This window comes from Gossypium arboreum, chromosome 12, assembly GCF_025698485.1.
Source record: "Gossypium arboreum isolate Shixiya-1 chromosome 12, ASM2569848v2, whole genome shotgun sequence".
NCBI classification, from domain to species: domain Eukaryota; kingdom Viridiplantae; phylum Streptophyta; class Magnoliopsida; order Malvales; family Malvaceae; genus Gossypium; species Gossypium arboreum.
In genome coordinates this window covers 85,245,343-85,264,309 of record NC_069081.1, presented here as the reverse complement: position 1 = coordinate 85,264,309, position 18,967 = coordinate 85,245,343, and positions in this window count along the sequence as shown.

The window sequence follows — 18,967 nt, the reverse complement described above, 5'->3', positions numbered from 1 at the left end:
TCTAGCTATACATGCCATTAAATGATGAATCGATAGTGTGGTGATTTACGACAATTTGACTTTGTGTTGTTTATAGTAATGGATCCCGATCCCAACCGAGCGATAGCTGATGATGTGGAGAGTGTGGCGCTGCTCCCACGCAAGGGACAAGCGCCATGGACTCTCAACCTATGGCCAGCAATCCGAATGATGAGGCTAGGCAAGCCTTTTATAGTGTGATGAATGAATGGTTTAACCAATACATTCGAACTAACACTACTGTTCCACAACCTCCATTCCCGACAAATGCAACCCCAAGACCTACAATACCTCCCAGAATCGAACAAATAAGGTCAAGTAAGCCCCAATGATAGGATTCAAAACATGGGGCCACTGAATTCAAAGCTACGGATGATGATGATGCCGAAGCGAGCTGAATTTTGGTTGGACAACACTATCCGGTGCTCGATGAGCTATCTTGTACACCGATGAGTGCCTAAAGTGTACCATCTCCTGCTACGCGATTCCGCCTACTATTGGTGGAGTACTCGACTTCGTGGTGCCTAGAGAGCAAGTGACTTGGGAATTCTTTCAAACCGAGTTAGAAAAAAGTATATCATCGAGATTCATCGACCAAAAGCGAAGGGAATTTCTTGATCTTAAGCAATGTTCTATGTCGCCATCGATCACTGAACGAAAATTTGTGAGGCTTAGCCGGTACGCGCGAGAAAGCATTTCATCCGAAGCTATTATGTGTAAATGCTTTGAGGATGGGCTGAATGATGATATAAGGATGTTCGTTGGCATTCTCGAAATACGAGAGTTCGTAGTACTTGTTGAGCGAGCTTGTAAAGTAGAAGAGCTTAGAAAGGAGAAACAAAAAGCGATGTGGGAACCGGAGAATTCGAAGAGGTCCTCGGGAAAGTCTCTTCAACAGGCATCGAAGAGATTTCTAGATGATGTGAGCCGGTCTAGAGGCGCTTCGGGCTTTTCTAGACGAGGACGCGATCGACCCCTGTGACCACACGAGTCACTTCGATCGCCGATCTTTGGAAATGATCGCCGAGAGAGGGTGGAGGTCTCGCATTGTGGCAAATGGCATTCGGGAGCTGTTGGTTCCGTGATCGCTCGCTATAAGTGTGGATCGGCCGACCACTTTATGAAGGATTGCCCGAGGATGCTTGAACAAAATGTAAGTCAAAGTGGAAACCCGGTGCTACCAACGCTCGAGGTAGGCCACCTAGAAATATGGGCAATGTCGATGGCGGTCGAGAGGATCTAGAGATGCTACCATCGATCCGAGGCTCGATTTCGCTAGGACTTATGCCACGCGCACGCCGAGGATGCTTGCCTCTCCGGATGTCATCTACGGTACTTTCACTCTTTTCAATACTAATGTGATTGCTTTGATTGACCCCGGTTCTACTCATTCTTATATATGTGAAACCTTAGCATCCAAAGAAGACTTTGCCTATTGAGTCTCATCGAGTTTGTAATTCGGGTGTCAAACCCCTTGGGTCATTACGTGCTTGTCAACAAAGTGTGCAAGAAAAGTCCCCTAGTGTTCCGAGGTTCTTGTTTTCCGGCGGACTTGATGCTTTTGCCGTTCGATGAATTCGACGTTATTCTTGGTTTGGATTGGTTGACCATGCACGATGCGGTTGTAAATTGCAAAAGCAAGACTATCGATTTGAGGTGCGCGAATAATGAGATAATTCGGGTTGAGTCTACGGACTTAAAGGGGTTGCCAGCTGTAATATCAGCAATGTTGGCCCGGAAATATGTAAGAAAAGGGTGCGAAGCGTACCTTGCGTATGTGCTCGATGACAAGGAATTAGAAAAGAAACCCGAATCTGTGCCCGTGGTTTGTGAATACCCGGATGTTTTCCCTGAAAAATTGTCGGGTTTACCACCTGTTCGGGAAATAGATTTTGGCATCGAATTGGTACCTGGTACCACTCCAATTTCGATAGCTCCGTATCGTATGGCAGCAACGAAATTAAAGGAGTTGAAAGCTCAGTTGCAAGAATTGGTGGATAGAGGTTTTGCTCGCCCGAGTTGTTCGCCTTAGGGTGCGCCAGTGTTATTTGTGAAAAAGAAGGATGGAACCATGAGGCTGTGCATCGACTATCTTCAGCTTAATAAAGCGACGATAAAGAACAAATATCCGTTACCACGTATCGATGACTTGTTCGATCAACTGAAGGGAGCCTCAGTGTTCTCGAAAATAGATTTGAGATCGTGCTATTATCAATTGCGAATCCGAGATTCGGACGTACCCAAGACCGCCTTCAGAACGAGATATGGTCACTATGAGTTCCTAGTGATGCCGTTTGGGCTTACTAATGCCCCTGCGGTATTTATGGATTTAATGAATCGGAACTTGGACCATATTTGGATCGATTAGTAGTCGATTCATTGATGACATCTTGGTCTATTCAAGGAATGAGACCGAACATCTTGAACACCGAGGTTAGTGCTGCAAATTTTACGGGATAAGCAATTATATGCTAAGTTCAGCAAGTGTGAGTTCGGTTAGAGAGGTTAGCTTCTTGGGTCATGTGGTATTCAGACGGTATTCGAGTCGACCGAATAAAATTTCAGCCATACTTAATTGGAAGCCTCCAGAAATATTCTCGAGGTTCGAGCTTTTTGGGGCTTGCTTAGGTTATTACCGACGATTTGTAAAGGTTTCTCAACGATAGCCACGCCGATGATGACGGCTACTCCAAAAGGATGTTAAGTTCAAATGGACGGAGAAATGTCAGAAAAGTTTCGATCAACTGAAAACTTATTTGACTGAAGCCCCAATTCTAGTGCAACCCGAATCTGGCAAAGAGTTTGTCATCTATAGTGATGCCTCCCTACTTGGGTTAGGTTGTGTATTGATGCAAGAAGGTCGAGTTGTGGCCTATGCGTCGAGGCAATTAAAGCCACATAAGAAAAATTATCCGACCCATGATCTCGAATTGGCCGCCATCGATTCGCCTTTAAAGATTTGGCGACATTACTTATTTGGTGAGAGGTGCCATGTGTACTCGGATCACAAAAGTCTCAAATATTTGATGACCCAAAGAGACTTAAATCTGCGACAAAGACTTTGGCTCGAGTGTTAAAGGATTATGAGCTGGTCATTGACTATCACCCGGAAAGGCGAATGTGGTTGCGGATGCCTTGAGTCGTAAATCATTATTCGCTTCTGAGCGATGAATGTGCACTTGTCATTCGATCCGATAGTGTGTTAGTAGCTGAATTGAAAGCCAAACCATTATTGATACATCAAATTCGAGAAGCTCGTAAAGTCGACGACGAGTTGGTCGCAAAACGGTCGAGTGTGTTCAACAAGGACTCGGAGTTTCAAATCGATGATGACGATTGTTTGAGGTTCAAAAGTCGTCTGTGTGTTCCAAAGAATTGAACTCATTTCGATAATTCGAATGAAGCCCATTGTAGCCGAATGGCAATCCACCCGGGAGTACGAAGATGTACAACGATTTGAAACGCGTCGGTTTTGGTGGCATGGTATGAAACGAGACATCTCCGACTTTGTTTGAGATGTTTAATATGTCAACAAGTGAAAGCGGAACATCAAGTGCCTTCGAGATTACTTCACCAATCATGATACCCGAGTGGAAATGGGATCGAGTCACAATGGACTTTGTATCCGGACCGCCATTGTCACGAGTAAGAAGGATGCGGTTTGGGTCGTGGTAGATAGATTGACTAAGTCGGCTCACTTTGTCCCCGTACATACGGATTTTCAATGGACAAATTAGCCGAATTGTATGCTTTCTCGATTGTGAGATTACACGGGTGCCTATTTCCATCGTGTGGGATAGAGATCCGAGATTTACCTCGCGATTTTGGAAAAGTTGCAAGAAGCTTTGGGTACCAAGTTGCATTTCAGACCGCCTTTCCCCCAAACCGATGGTCAATCCGAGCGGATAATTCAGATACTTGAGGATATGTTGAGATGTTGTGTCCTCGAGTTTAGTGGTTCATGGGAACGGTATTTGCCGTTGATTGAATTAAACACAACAACGACTTTCAATCAAGTATTAAGATGGCACCCTACGAGGCTTTGTACGATCGTAAATGCCGTACACCATTGTTTTGGACCGAGCTCGGTGAAAGCAAGATTTTCGTGGTGGATTTCATTAGAGATCTTTGAGCAGAAAGTGAAAGTAATCCGTGAAAGTCGAAGATAGCCTCCAATCGAAGTAAGTCGACGCGGATCTGAAGTGTAAGGATATCGAGTATCGTGGGTGATAAAGTGTTTCTCAAGGTATCGCCTTGGAAAAGATACTCAGATTCGGTACCGTAAGGGAAAGTTGAGCCCGAGGTTCATTGGGCCATATGAGATATCCGGCGAGTCGGTCCGATGGCATATCGTTTGATTTTGCCCCCGAACTCGAAAAGTTTCACGATGTCTTTCATGTTTCGATGCTTCGACGCTATAGATCCGATCCATCGCACGTGATTAGTTCATCAGAAATTGAAATTCAAGCTAATATGAGTTATGAGGAAGAACTGATTCGTATCCTATCACGGGAAGTGAAAGAGTTGCGAAACAAGCGGGTTCCGCTAGTGAAAGTGTTATGGCTCAAGCACGGGATAGAAGAAGCTACTTGGGAGATCGAGAACTCTATGAAAGAGCGATATCCAAACCTATTTACCGGTAAGATTTTCGGGGACGAAAATTTCTTAAGTGGGGGAGAGTTGTGACATCCCTAATTTGACCCTAGTCGGGAAGTGGTGTCGGGACCATTAAACCGAGTCTTATAAGTAATTAAAAGTTATATTCTATGTTTATGATGTTAGCAAATGCATGTGTGAAAGTTGCATGCATTAATTTGATCATTTCTATGTGAATTTATTAAGATGGACTTATATGAAACATTGTTGAAAGGTGATAGGCCAATCTTCAATGGTCTAATAGTATATGCATGCAAAAGAATGGTTTTGCATGTCAATTTACCCAAAAAGAAGGAAGTGGCGGCCATGGTGATGAAGATGGGCAAAAGAAAACATGTCTTAAACATGTTTTGCTAGTGGTGGATGTTAGAAATAATAAAATAAGAGCATGGGTAAAGAAATGAAAAAAAATGAGTGTGGATGCTTTCCCCCCTTGTGCCGTACATGAGAGAAACAAAACAAAGAAAAAAAATTTTTGTTCATCTATTTTCACTCTCCTTTTGGCCGAAAATACTAAGGATAAGGAAGGAGTTTTGCTTCATACTTGGTTTGGAAGAGGATTAGGAAGAGGTTGGCTATACTTGCATCAAGAGTAAGGTATGTTTGAGGTTGTGCCATGAGATTCATGCATGTTTTTGGTTGCTAGATTGATGTTCTTGTTAGCCCATGGTTCAAATCTTTGTTATGTCATGGGAATGAAATTCGGCCCAAGTGAATATGGTGATAAAGCCATTGCATGCTAAGTGTGAAGCTTGATGATGATGCATGCAAAGATGGATTGTTTACTCTTGAAATTTCTTTGTAGCCATCTTGAGTAAGACTTTGAGTTTTCTTTTTTGTTTAACCATGATTGAAGTTGAAAGGGGCATGGTTGTGATGTATTTGGCCATGATGCATTCATGAGCATGGTTCATGCTTCTTGCATGATAGTTAAAATTTGTGTTTTGGATGGCTATGGGCACCTTGAAATCCGGCCATGCACATATATGTATATATATGTTTGCACATGATGTTTTGGTTATGAAGTAAGTGATGAATATGTTTGTTTAAAGAAGAAAATGTTGAAGAATGTTTGTGAAATTGCAAGTATAATCGGCCATATGAGTGCTTGATGCTATATTATAAGTATTGAGCCACAATATGTAAAACATTAACTAGTAAAATGCATGCTGTTTTTTTGTGTGGTATTAAGTGGATAATTGGCCTCAAATTGGACATGTATATTCGGCCTTAGGTAGCCTATTGATGGCCTTAGCTTTTCCTTGATGCTTGAATGAATTGTATTGAATTGCTTGATGTAGTATAAAATGTGCATGACCATTGTGTATTCAAGCTAAAGGGTGGCCATATGACCATTTAAACTCCTTGTCATATTCGCCATAAGCTAGCATAATGAGGTTTTAATAAATTAAATTTGTTTGAATTAGCTCAAGAGCTTAGAGGGCCACAATTGGACAAGGGAAGGAAAAAGTGATCGAATAGCCGTAAAAGCCGTTCGACAACATCCGAGGTAAGTCCTCAAGAAGTGACCCTACTTGAATTATGTGAAATGAAATTTGGATGTGTAATGATTATCGATTTATGTGTGTATGAGTATTTGAATGATACGGGCTAAGTCCCGAAGGCGATTATGCTAGTGATTACCTTTGTGTTTGAGCCTTAGTAACGAAAATGAAACATGAATGTCTAATGATTATTGATGTATGTGTGCATGAGCAATTGAATGATATCCGGCTAAGTCCCAAGACACTTATGTTGAAATTATATCCGGTTAAGACCAAGGCAATTGTGCTAGCGGCTACATCCGGCTAAGACCAAGGCATTCGTGCAAGTCGTTCTATCCGGGCTAAGACCAAGGCATTCGTGCGTGGTTATATCCGGTTGTATTCAAGAAGCTTGGGCTGGAGGTGAGTGTTGGTTGCTGTAATAAATTCAATTAGTACGCTCGAAAAGCCCAAAGAATAAGGTATGTTTATATGTGCATTGGAAAAGTCGACATGTTTGAGCAACATTCGCTCAATCGACTAACGAATATCAACTATTGAAGTGGTTGATACCTTGTGAAAGTATATAATGATGAAGTGTGAAGTAAGAATGATTATGTGAATGTGTATTAATGAAATGATGCATTTGGCTATGTGAATGTATTGCTTTAATTAAAGCTGATTTTATTCCTTGAGACTTACTAAGCATAAAAATGCTTACCCCGTTGCTTTGGCTCTCTGTTTTATAGATTTTGCTCGATAGCAATCGGATTCGGGATCATTAAAGTCGAAGTCATCTACACTATCAAAGCCTCCATTTTGGTATAATTTTTGGTTGAACTTTGAAATGGCATGTATAGTACTACCCTTGTCGGTTCAATTGTGTTGTGATGTATATGTGTACGGCCATGCGAAAATGGCTCGTAGAAGTCAAGTACGAACTTAGACCATTTGTGATTTGTATATATATATATGGTTTCATGATGTAATTATGGATTGGAAATGGGAGTGTTGGTCACATGATCAGCCATTGGAATGGCTAAAATGGTCATAGGTGAACCTATGTATGGCAAGACTAGTTGGATCATGGAGACTACAAATAGATAAGACCTACCTTGAAAACAGATGCTGGCAGCAGCAGTGGAGTGGTTTTGAAAATCACAAAAATTTGTAGGAATGGTATTAAATAGTGAATAAGTTATGTAAATGAACCTTGATGAGTCTACTTTCATATGGAAGAAATGAAACGGTCATAGGAGTTACATGTTAAGAGATATTAATGCTATTGTGAGACAGGGCCAGAAAGGTTTCTGGGTCCCCTGTCGCAACTTTAAAAATTTACTATAAATTATCCAGAAAGAATCAGGAGCCATGCCTTATATTTACAGATTCCATTTTTAGTCTAGTTTCATTAGAAACAAACGGCACCAGTATTAAAGCCCGGTATAGAGAGATATTCAAGTTGTAACGCGCAAAGGTCAGAGCAGTCGATCTCTGTAACATGGGTGACTTTAACTAATAAACTGTACCAATTGGCCCGACCAAAAATTCTAAAAATAAATCCATGGATGGATATATGAGTCTAAATTCAGGGAAAATTTACGAAAACAGTTTCCGAGTTTTGAAACTCGAGATATGATTTTTAAGGCGACAGTGATGCAGTTTTCCAGCCTGACTGGAAATGTCAAATTGATGGGCGAAACATGTGGATTTGGCTTGTTAACCCCTCATGTCCGACACCGGCGATGGTCTCGGGTTCGGGGTGTTACATAAGTTCATGACACTCTTCTTACATCTTATAGAACTTATTCTTGAACAGACTAACTTATATCATTATCTAATCATAACTTTATCCCTATAACTGTATAAGTATCATATTCATACATGGTTACCAGGTTCCAGATTGATCACTCTTAGATAGATACACTTCAGTATGAACAATATACATGCAGGAGTTAGAGTAGAGACCCACTTGATTCTCACTGACAACAGTTCAAAACTCTAGATTTGGATATCCATCTTGAACCAGCAGCAACTATTGCTTTTAGAATATAAGTACATCAATAAAACTCATTTGTTTACAATTTAACATCAATTAGAACAATGATAACTCCCATGCAAAGTCTTATACTTACACTTTACTATTCATGCATCTTTTACAGACTTACTCTTTCAAAATTTAACATGCAAAATAGTAATACTTACCTTGAATGGAATAACCACTGATTATAATCATCCATAGCATCCAGATTATCATAAAAGAGATACATCCAGACTTATCGAAGGTATCAGTAAATACCACTTAAGAAAGAGGAAGAAGAACCCCTTTCAGAAAACACTCTCATATATAAATATGACTCAACTTGCTTAATGGAATTTAACAAGTGTCATAGGTATCAATACTTGTGTGTTTATTGGCCTATAGTTTCCGAGAAAAAGATAAATATGTTTCCTTCATCATACTTATCAGTATAAGCTATGTAGTTGGTTTCTAACTAGATTACTTAAAGTCCAACTAGCACAATATTCCTCACAAACCAGGCGTACTATACTTTTAGTGAATACTCCTCCTATACTTACACTTAATCTCTTCACACAAACTTCTCTTTAATACATGAAAGAATATTAAAAAATCAAATTCTTATTTACTATTGTGGCGATTACTATACATCCACATATATGCGCCAAAAAAATCATTTGGACAGATAACACTTCGCCAGACTATCTATTTATTATAATACGCCAAAACTTTAGATCCGCCAAAACTAGCTTTTACACGATTGGTCCCTCTGCTAGCTCAAGTAAAGCTTGATCGGACTATATTTGAATCAGTAGGTACGACTTTGGAAATAATTTAATTGAGTTTATTATTTGATGTGGAATTAAATTAGGTAGTCGTGAGAATTTTTCAACTACATAATTTAATTAAATAATTTTCTTGAAAAATTAATTTTGAAAAATCTCAGTGTTTTTTGGGAAAATTAATTTTGATCAAGTAAAATTAAATTAATCAAATTAATTAAAATAAATATGATGTTTTGGAAAATAATTTTCAAGTCAGACAATTGGCCCAATGGGTATTGAACTTGAAAATTGGACCTGAGATCAAAAGTTGGAACCGAGAACCAAAAATTGAGACTGAGACTCAAAATTGGTCTAACTTGGCTCGGTATGTGAAACCAGGCTGACGGTCCAACTAGTAGTTGGACTAGCCCGATCGAAAATTGGACTTTAGATCAAAAGTTGGAACCAAGAACCAAGAACCAAAAATCAAGACCAATACCCAAAATTGGTCGAACGGGGCTCAGTATGTGAAACCGAGCTGACGGTCCAACTGGTGGTTGGACTAGCCCAATTGGGCCATCACTGGATCGGTCGGGTTGTCACTAGCTCAAACCAAACCGATAGTAGCCAAACAACTCGGGGTGTTGTGAGGATGTCGCGCCTACGATGACACCACTGAGCATGGCAGTGCTGACAATTGCGACGATGGCATTCCGATGATCGGCAGATGGTCGGCGACGACGCTTCTTTAGTGGTTAAGCAGTGAAAGAATTACACTCCTACTATGATGATGGAAGTTGTGTCATATGTGTATGTATAAGAAAGTCGAGTCAGAGGTCCTACAACCCCTCCCCCTTACCAAAGTGGTACTTATAATGGAATTTCATGAGATTTGTATTGAATAAGTTTCCGGTTGAGAACCCAAAGAGTTCAGTGATAGAATAATTATAAGTATGATTCGAGATTGAAAATGAGCTGATAAGTAAAGTTAGAGCCGAAAGTATCGGATTGATATAAAGATTATTGGAATTATACCATTGTCCGAGTTAGAGAAGGAATTCTCTTTGGTAAATCGAATTACTCAAGTGCAAGGTCGAGAAAAGTGTAAATCGAAATTTATTCAGAACTGACATTCTTTAGTGAATGATTTAATATGAAATTTGTGACGGCAGAACTAGTTGGGGAAATGATATTTCAAATGTGAATTATCCGAGTGTGACATGATTATGACCGGATGATTTAGCGATCTCTTTTGAGATGTTCTATGTGTTCACCCGTTCTCAGAAATATTTCTATGGCTATTGATCTTCTGAAGAAATTCTTGTTATATGGGAATGTCTTCTAATTCTGGTGTTGGATGAAAGCATTGGTAGTCTGACTGGTTTATAATTTATATTGCTCTATTTTATCGGGTATTCTATTTCATTTAAATCGTCTGATAAGAATTGATGAGAGAATTCATATGATATTATGATTCTGTTTCTTCTACTTGATGCTTCATCTGATATATATGTATGGGAAGATATATTGATCTTGTTATATTTGATTTCAGTGGGATTAAATAATGTTTTCTTTTGGACTTTCTTTCTTTGAAGAATTATCAGGGTATTCTGTATTTTCTCTATGAATTTGGTTTTCGATTCTCCGGCATAGTATCGTATCTTGGGTTTCTTTATCCCGGATCTCTTTATTCGGATTTCTTTATTCGGTTTTCTATCTTGGATTTCTTTATTCGGTTTTCTTGTTATCTTTGTTCCATAATTTGTCAATTACGACTCATGTTCAAATCGTTCTTCATTGGTGATAATCATGTCAAATATGACTATACTTCTAATTTGATCTTGGTAATGTGGTGATTTTAGTATTGGGATTTTTCTAATTTCCGTGTAAGGATTTGACATCATAAAGGCATAGGTGATAAAAGCGCGAGTTTGATCGGTATGGTAAATTATTTATTTGAAAGATTTCATGTGACAATTATGTCGGATTATTTTTCCCAAGTTTGATAATAGAATTTCATTTTGTACGGATCAAAGAGTAAGTAGTTTGAACGAGAAGTGTATATTTATTAGAAAGAGTTGAATATTAGTTTAAGTCACTACTGAATGATAAGGTTTCCATCTTGTGAAAGCTAAAAGTTTATTACATGTTGATGAGTTCGGATAGATGAGAATATTGGTAAGCAAGCGTCCGAACTAGACTAGTCTACATTGAGCAAAGACTTCGACTTTCAAGAATGTATTGTTGTATGAATTGTGATGTGTTTCAAGACGGTGAGGTAATGTGATAGTTTAGAGCATCCGATGTTACATAAAATCGGAGTTGTTAAAGGGTTAAAAGCGAGCATTGGGATCTATCAAAATTATCCTTGTCAATGTTGATATTGGGATGGAAATGAGAAGGATTATTCTTGAGGCCATATCGAATTATTTCTATGGCGGAAAGAGGAAAATGTGATGTATCCTATTGTTAAATGTTTGGCGAGATCTATAAATCACATCTGTATTGAATGAATTCTACTCATCGATTCGTGGAATTTCGTGTCTCTTTGATTGTTGGATTTCTTGGAATTCGGTCTCCATTAAATCAAGTTGAGATCCGGTTTTATGTCATGATATCATAGGAAATTGAGAAGGGTTGAAAATTTAAGAACAGTTGAGAGTTGAGATTGTAAGCTTTTAGATCATATGAGAAATTGAAGAGATGTATTGGAGGTGCAGTCTAAGTGCAAGTTCTTGGCACCAAATATGAGATTAAAAGTGAAGACCACTTTTTCGGTAAGATTTTGGGACGAAAATCCACGAAGGGGGGAGAGTTGTAATATCGATTTTGGGCCTAGTCGGAATAGTGGTTTCGTGACCACAAAATCCGATATAGAAATAATTATTTTATGATTATTTTAAGGTCTATGATATGATTGCATGATTGTGTGAAAATTTCGTGAAGAAATTTTATGCATAAAGTGCTTAATTTGAAATTTGGGACTAAATTGAATAAATTGCAAAACTTGTGTTCTAGAAGTATTTTGCATAAAATTGAATTAGATTATTAATTAGAGGTCCTTAAAGAGTAATTTTACCAATTTCTAAGTCTATGGACAAAAATTGGACATGGATGGAATTTTGGAAAGTTTAGTAGTAAGGGCATTTTGGTCATTTAGGGTAAAATGAATTAAAATACAAGATTAAAAGCCAATTTTGCTCATCTTCAACCCCATGGCCGAATATAGCAAGGAGAAACCATGGCTAGGGTTTTCAAGCTTCCAAGCTCGATTGTAAGTTCGTTCTAGCCTCGCTTTTAATGATTTTACGTTTTGGAGTCCCTTAGCTCGATTTAGCTTATGCTAGCAATAATTTAACCTAGGGTTTATATTTGGAAAAATACCCATAGGTGAAATTTGTGTATTTTGGTGTTTTATGATAGAATATGAGGTTTTAAATTATGTTAGACAACTTGTGCTACTCGGTTTTAAGTGAAAACGAGCAAAAGGGCTTAATCGGTAAAAATACCTAATAGTCATAAGTACATGTTAGAGTGAGAATTTGATGTTGCCATAGAAGGAAAAATGATCAGCATGTCATAACACATAAGAAAATAGGCTGAATTTTAATTTACGAGCTTTGGGGCAAAAGTGTAAATATGCAAAAGTTTAGGGGCAAAATTGTAATTTTTCCAAAATATGATTTTGGGTCAATTTGAATAATGTGAGTCCTAATTAGACTATATTTTAAATGATAGAGCAAGGAAAACTGAAATTCGGGCTAAAATGGGGAAAATACCAAGTTGTGGACGAAATGGTAAAATAGCCATTTTCGCATACGAGGTAAGTTCATATGTAAATGTTGGTAACATGGTTATTATTTTAAATGTTTTAATGTTTTTAAATGATATGATAATTATTATGAAATATTATACTTGTGATAATTGTTTGATAATATGTCAAATTATGTGATATACTTGGAAAATATGAAATACTACCGAGTATCGGTATCGGCATTCCGTAGAAGATGGTTGAGACACATGATTGGGAAAAGGTCCGTTGAACCTTAGGAATGGATTAGGATACAAGTGACATGTCTTTGGGATATTTGGGCATCCGAACTCGTTGAGTTGAGTCCGAGTTCACTTATGGATGCGAGCGTCCGAACTCGTTGAGTTGAGTCCGAGTTCGTGAGATGTAACTAGGCATCCGAACTCGTTGAGTTGAGTCCGAGTTCACTTATGGATCGAACGCTTGAGCTCGTTGAGTTGAGTCCGAGTTCACTTATGGGCGGGTTACATGGTAGCTTGGCTACATATGTGGCACTTATGTGCAAACTTTCCATGTATCCAATTATATTCCGATGTGTTCAACGGGTAAAGTTCTACTCAAATGGAGGAATACTCAAGATGAAAGGGACGTATTGGTAAGTGTTGTGAAATGGATAATTTGAACAAGTATGTACTTAACCCTCGGGTTGAAAACTCGATATAACAACAATATGGTAAGATGATAAATGAAAAGGTGATATGAATGTCTTGGTGATGATTATGCAAATGATGTTTTATGTTTGCTTATATGGTTATGTTACTTGCTATTTGCATGTGAGCTTACTAAGCATTTATGCTTACTCCCTCCTTTTCATTCCTTGTAGTGTTGACAAGCCAGCTCGAAATCGGAAGCGGTCGGAGGCACGCTCACACTATCCGTATACCATCTTGGCATAATGGCTTGTATATTTTGAGTATGGCATGTATAGCATTATAATCATTTTGTATATATGGTCTTATGATATGGTTATTGAGTGGTATGGAGATAGAAATGCTTGGTAATGATTAGCCATTGGAATGGCTAATAATGATCATATTTGGTATTATGTATGTCAAATTGCTAGCTAATCCATGGAAACCATGAAATAGGTAAAATTTACCATAAAATAGATTCAGACAGCAGCAGTGACGTGAGTTTGAAAAATCACTAAAAATAGTAGAAATGGAATTAAATAATTAATAAGTTATGGAATCGAAGCTTGATGAGTCTATTTTCATATGGAATAAGCGAAACAGGTATATGAGCTATATTTTATGAGATGTTTAAATTTTTGTGAAACAGGGCCAGAGCGATTTCTGGATCCCCTGTTCTGACTTTGGAAATTCACCATAAATTTTACAAAGATAATTAGAAATCACGCTTTATATGTACAGATTCCTTATTGAGTCTAGTTTTATTAGAGACAAACGGCATAGTCATTGAAGCTCTGTACAGGAGATATCTGATTCGTAATACACAGAGGTCAGAGTAGTTGAACCCTGAAACAGGGAGACTTTAACTAATAAACTGTACTAATTGGCCCAACCAAAATTCTAGAAAAAATTAGTAGATATATATATGAGTCTAGTTTCAGGAAAAATTTACAGAATTGGATTTCGAGTTTCGTAACTCGAGATATGATTTTAAAGCGACTGTGATGCAGTTAGCCAGCTTGTCTGAAATTTTAAAATGAATTGTATGATTGTTTAATTAATGAATTAAGTCCGTTAACACCTCGTGTTCGACTCCGGCAACGGTCTCGGGTACGGGGTGTTACATGCACACTCTAAACCCGAAGCACTACCGTACTAGACTTAAGAATCTCACACACCTATCCAGAACCTCTAACCACTGAACTAGATTAATTCATTTTCATACACAAACACTCGAGCCCCAAACCTCAAACACACACCCAAAACATATAGTCACTGAAGCATATACATATTTATCCCTCACACACACAAACGTTATCCACAGAGCAGTCGAACGAATCATTCTCAGCAATAGCACACAACTTCAAAATAACCTACACCCATACCTGTCTTAATATCGTTGAGGACACTCCCGGATCCTATGATCTATGGACCTGCATCGAAAACATGCTCCTGCCTTTTTCCAATAATTGCTCAAATGAAAATTCTTATAGTGCTCACCAAGCGGAGTGCTCGTACCACTACCAGTACCCTCCACAAAACCACTATTTCCACTCAAATGTATTCTAACACGCTTCGTAGATCGAGGCTCCAACCTCGGAGGGCTACTATCTCTTTCCTTCCTACAATTTATGCACCTAGCTTGAAGCATTTCTCTAGTCCTCTCTAACCTAGCCTCGAAAACTTTCTCTAGTCCTCTCTAACCTAGCCTCAAACACTTTCTCTAGCATTTCCCTCACTACCCTAGTCAAGCTCCAAGTTATCGCTACCAAAAGTTGGCAGAATCGTATTGACCTCTGACTCCTGAATATACATACGTCTCGGAGAAGCAGGCGACTCTTCACGATCTCTCTTACCTTCAGAATCCATATCGATCTTGTACCTACGCTTTAAGAATCTACAATTTCCAAAATCGCACACAAGCATAAATGTCTAAATATTGCAGTTCTAAGTTTATTGAACTAATCTTACAATTCCTTAAGTTTAGCTTAGACTAGCATCGGAGTCTTGTACATCTCATTTTTGTAAAACATTTCCAAAACACAAATCATTTCAAATTACTGTGGTATAGTTTCTCAATTTTTTTTAAAATGAACACACGCTCACACGGTTATGTCAAAACAGAGGCTGAGTTTTTGCAAACTTGGCTCGGATACCACTAAATGTAACATCCCAAAACTGGCCCAAAAGTTTTGGCCAAACTTTGGAGGTCACATTGATAGCCGAAGTGATCGTAAAATAAAATTAGTTTAACAAACTTAAAAATGTTGCCGTATTTAAGTTATGTAAAATTATTAGTTATAAAATCATGATATTTCAAAAGAAAATACAGTCCCAATCGCACTTACATGCATGAAACACAAAATTCCATACCACAATCTCCAAAACTATTTATTAAGAATTCAAATTTACAGAAATTATCTTAATAGTCTGCTTTAAAAAAACGTAACACTTTCGAGACCTCCGTATGCTACGTCTAGCTATAGAAAACGAGTCTACCTAAAAAAAACACTAAGGGGGGTGAGCTACAAGAGCTCAGTGTGAGTCCAAAAGGTGACAACAACAGAATTATAGAATAGAAGTCCAAATAGCAGTTCAATGGCATAGTGTATTTACAGAAATTCACAGAAACATAGGGTAAACTCAAAACCTACGTCTACCTATGTCTCGACCATATGCAACAATCAACACATATTGTACTATACTCAGAATCACAAACACAAATATAAGAAAATCAGAATTGCGCTTACACCTTAATACCCGTAATTAGAGTAGTTACGAACGTTAAGACAAGCAGATAGAATATGAACAAACAAATTTACACCTAGCCACTCAATCAGATGCATATGAATGCAGTCAACTAGTAAAAACCCGCCCATCAGGCCAACAAACCTCTCCATCCCCCGATCACACCCCAAAAGAGCTTTTTAAGCTCACCAACCAAACACACCACAAAGGATCTTAAAAAGCCCATCCAACCCTACACACCATGTATGTGGACTAAGCCACTCAAATAATAAGACACAACAAAGCTGGTGTATATACAGTACAGTGCATTGCAGTTAACCGTTGTATAGACAAGTTGCAATTTAAATTGCCAAATTAGATAATAGTACGCAACAAAACTGACGTACCTATGGTATGGTGTGGTAAACCATTGTATCGATGAGTTGTAGTTAAACTGCCAAATCAGATTAGAACCAGTCTTCCTTATCTTCACAACCAACCCAAAAATTACTTTATGCAAGTGCATGTATGCTTACACCCACTGATGCATGATATTCGTAATAGGTTTTAAAGATTTATAAATGTAACGTTCTTCAAACTAACTTATTATCACGATTAAGGCAAGTGTACCTATCGAAAAGTAGTATAGTTTAGCAAGACCGAATTGTCGAACCCAAAGGAACTACGAGTACTAGTATTTATTTCCTTTTTATTATCTAGCCTAAAATTTAAGAGGTTTGGTTGTCTAAACTAATTACTAACTAAGAATGCACAAAAAACTTGGGAAAATACTTTTGGGAAATTTTGATTGATTGAGACAAAACCTAAGGACAAATCCACCTAGACTTCACTTGTTATTTGACTCTGTATCAGACGATTTATTCATTTGACTTGATCCGTAGAAATCCCTAAGTTATATTATTATATCTCTTGAGACTAATAACGTCTAACCCTAGGTTGAATAATTGAAATCTCTTTCTAATTAACACCTTAGAATTGCATTAACTCGATCTATGGATTCCCTTATTAGGTTTCACCCTAATCCGGTAAAATCTTGTCACCTTATCTCTAGGCACGCAATCAACTCCGCTTAATTATGACAAATTTACTCTTAGATAGGGTATATTCCTCTTCTAAATAAGAGCTTAACTTGAATCAATATCCTGGAATATCAAAACAAGAATTAAGAACACATAATTAAGAACAAGTCAAATATTTATCATACAATTTAGATAATAATAACAAGATCTGTCTTAGGTTTCATTCCCCTTAGGTATTTAAGGGTTTAGTTCATACTTATGAAAGAAAACATCTCAAAAGTATAAAGATAACAAAACATAAGAAAACCCAAAACTCCTGAAGGAACTTGAAGGGAGATCTTCAGTCTTGATGATGAATCCGGCTCTTGAGATAAATCAATCAGCTTTCCTTGAGTAATTCCTTACTTCTTACTCTACATCCCCCTTCCTAAGTGCCTAATCAAGTGTTTAAATAGGCTTTGGAATGCCTAAAAGCCCTCAAAATTGGCCTTTTCTGAATAGGACTAAACTTGGGTTCGGCAGGGACACGCTCATGTGACATGCCCGTGTGTGATTACTGAAGGCCATGGTCAAGGCTGTTAAATGGGCACAAGCGTGTGATCCACCAGTGTAAGTCGTGCTTCGATCCTGCCAAATTGACACGATCGTGTGACACGCCCGTGTGAGGAAGTCCAGGCCGTGTTGTTTTCCCATTTAGGTCAATTTTCTCCATTTTCAGCCCATTTCTCACTCTTTTTACTCTCCTATGCTCTCCTAAGTATACAACATGAAATTAAAAGATTAAGAGCATCAAGTTTACCAAATCTAAGGAGAAATCATCCATAAATGTGTTAGGCATGGGGTAAAAATATGTATAAATTACTGTTTATCAAATACCCCCACACTTAAGCATTTGCTTGTCCTTAAGCAAAACCCTCAACTCACAATCAAAATAAATTATTCTTAACTTATAGTTCCTATTAATAATATCTCAAAATAATCCATAAGTAATCATACATTGAGAATTTGACTGAAAGAACATCAAAGTTCCAAAACATTCCAAGTTGAGTATTTTATCATGAAAGCATAGGTGTCTCCCCTCATCTAAGTAATTACCTTCAACTCAAAATATCACAGAGTTTCACATCCTCACTAAAGATTCACTCAAATCACTCGAGGTGTTTAAGGACAATACATGAAGCACTCAATAGTCAATAATGAAAAGTCATTACCATAGGCTTGCATGAAAATCAAATCTCCATCACTATATATTGAAATGAACATTAATCAAAAAGGTCTTTAAAGGGTTGTAACGTGGCTTTAGTTAGGGGGTGTGGTCACAAGCTGAAAGAAAAGGTTAGAATCGAGATTGCATTGAAAATTTTCCTAACTAGAAAAAGTAATTAAACAACAATTGAGTACAAGTGAGCTTCTTCTCAGAAGATGGAATTTAGATACCGCAGCTTAACACTACTGAGTTACTACTAATATGTAAGTATGAATGTTTTTTTTAGAGCAAGTCAAATACATAGAAGAGTAAAGCATAGCTAAGTAATTAGTTCAAATCAAATCTCGACAAAAATAGGGATCAAATTAGGGGATTTCAACAATAATGGTTTAAGGGTTAATATTGAGGGTAAATCAATTAATGGCTTGTTAGGCTCAAAGGGATTTACTAAGGGTTAATTATGAAGGTAGGCTTTTGTGGAGTGAGTGGGTTCAACCTAAGTGCCTTTATCATTTTGACATGTCAAATCAAATGGTGCGGACTTGACATGCATAATCAAGCAAGTTCTAGAATAACAATTCAATACTGACGCACTCAAAGCAACAATA